Here is a 2,707-nt window from a genome sequence, read left to right as displayed (position 1 = left end):
TTCTCGTAAGATTACAACTTTATTACTGTAATGTTATGACTTTATTTACGTTATTTGTGACTATTCTCATTGCAACCACCTGCCCCCTCCCATCCTCACCACCATAGAGAGCATTCTGACCAGCTGTCACACTGTTTGGTGTGGAGGCTGCAGCGCCTCAGACTGGAAGAAGGTGAGGAGAGTGGTAAATGGGTTTGGCTGTAATTTAAGGACAGATTCTGATATATCTGCAGTGTGGGGACTATAGATCTGATAGGATTTAAATTGCTTAATAGCTATTTTTGGAGAATTTGCTTAACTAAGTATTTTTTGTTGTTGAATATAAGAGATTTTGCAGATATATTTTTTATACATACATTGTTTAGATATACTGATAGCTTTCTACCCCTTTTATAGAATTAGAAAATCTCTTTATTGCCCCACAATGGGCAACTTCTGGTGTTTTCAGCAGCAAAAAGCTTATAGAAAAAATGGTCACACACACACGTGGACCTTAGAAAAGTGTACAAAAAAAAATAACGTAATAGTGAAGAGTAAAACAAACAAAAAACATAAAATACTATACTGTAAATAAAACAGAAAAATGTATAAGAATAACATAATAGTGAAGAGTTAAAATATAAACAATAAAATATTGTGCTGTAAAGTGTTTTAACAATATAAAACTGCACCTGGAGAACAAAATAAACAATATACAGCTATGGACATTTTTACAGTAATGGATAATTAAAAATACCAGCAACATCAGAGATGTGCAAAATGACTGCAGCATGTTATTTAACTGACTAAGGTTTCTATCATTACATTTGATTTTATTTGTTTACGCTCCTGGTGGTTGGCACCTTTATCCACTCTGAATTCACATGAGGGAAGTTTTTGATCACTTTACAATAAACAAAATTTTAAATTTTAAAAGAAGCAGTTTTGAAAAGCTTGGTATTCATTCTTTTCCTGCTTTGTGAGTCAATTATCATGGTTGCTTGGCAACGTAGCGTAAGGCAGTGAAAGCCGTGGAAGGCTGGACCTGTTTGAATTCACAGCAAAAACTCTTCCGGTCTCCTTATTTTCACAGACTTCGTAGACCGCGTCCTTTGAATTTTAACGCAGCACACTCCTGGTTAAACCCCCAAATTCTTGAATGGATTTTGATTGATAATCCTCTCAAAGCTGCTCCCTGTTGCCACAACACCTGCTCCTATCACACTTTTTCCTTCCACTTAACTTTCTACCAATAGACTATACAAGCTTCCACTACTGTCTAAGCCATGATCTTTGAACTTAGAATAATCAGAGACTTACAAATACTTACTGTGTGTGTAAAATTAGTATGCACGTGCAAGAACAAATAAATAGAACTTTTTGCAAGATTTTTTTAGATTTTTTTCCCCCTAATAGTCACACTTGAAAGTGTCATCAGAATTTTTTCGGAAATAATTAGTTTTAGTAAAGAAATTAAACATAAAAAAACTAAACCAACCTAAAAAAAAAAACTTTGACAACATGAAGTAAGGAAAACATTCTGCAAGGGCCAAATATATTTATTCTCACCTGTTGATCTTTTTAACTTTAATTGGCATAGAGTAACAGAGCACTATGAACTAATTAGTGGAGTTGTTTAAAAGGATGAAGAGGATAGGAGGAGAAAAATAAGAGTTTTTGTAACTTGTAGAAATTTGTAGTTGATTAAATTAAGCAGCATTTTTTTAGGAGACTACACGCATATGTCCAAATGAAACAGCTTACAAAGAATATAAGAGAAATTTAATCAGTGTCTGAAATAAGAAGGCTATTTTCTTATATTTAGTAACTGTACTTTTATAATAAATAAAATAGTTTTACACCTTTTTTAAGTTTACGTTTTTATTAGAAATATTAAGAGTGAGACATCTTACTTTTCCTATCTTTACTCGAGCCGCTCCAGGAAATGACGTAGAGTGACGCATCTTGAAGTCTTGTCTTAGCACTGCTCTACGGTCAGTTTGAGTCACTTCGTGAAGGCTGCTTTAACGCTAAATCTTCCCTTCCAGCTGATCTCAGGTCTGCCAGCCGCTCCGCCCCATCAGATCCCTGGATCCCGCGGTAAAATCAAGCATTGATGAGACGCTAACAGCAGCTGTGGAAGCGCCAATAACAGGTAGGAAACTTAAACGTGTTTAAATTAAAAAAATAAAGTCATTTTTCACCAAATCACTCGTTATTATTCAGTTTTTCCAGCCCGCCGCTATATAGTTCCGTTAAACGCACCGTTAGGACGCCATATTTGTTTTAAACTCGACGTTTCGCATCATTTTAAGAAGCAGAGATTATATTCTGGTTTGATTCGCGGACTACCGAGAATACAGTCATGGCTGGTTATGGTGTTTAAAGTAAGGACTAAATAGGATTCATGCAACGAATTTTTCTAGCTTTAAGGTTCTTTTAAACTTTTAGTTAAAAATGCAAACGAATTTGGCGTAAGCGTAAGCCTAATAAATTGATACTAAAACATTTTAATATTTTCAGTCCCCTGAAAATAAATCTGTCATGAAGTTACTCGTTATTTCCTGAAGATTGCAATAATTTAAAGCACAGTAATGCTAACGGTATAATTAACGATGAGCAGAATTTAGTCGAAAATCCAATTAAGCAGTTATTTACGGTATTTTTATGTTAATGTAACCTCCTGTCCTCAGATTTGCCTCTTTAATGCCTGCATGTGAACAAACAG

The sequence above is a fragment of the Cyprinodon variegatus genome, unplaced genomic scaffold (genome assembly GCF_000732505.1).
Source record: "Cyprinodon variegatus isolate N-32 unplaced genomic scaffold, C_variegatus-1.0 Scaffold237, whole genome shotgun sequence".
Taxonomy (NCBI): Eukaryota; Metazoa; Chordata; class Actinopteri; order Cyprinodontiformes; family Cyprinodontidae; genus Cyprinodon; species Cyprinodon variegatus.
Note: the sequence above shows the minus strand (reverse complement) of the source record.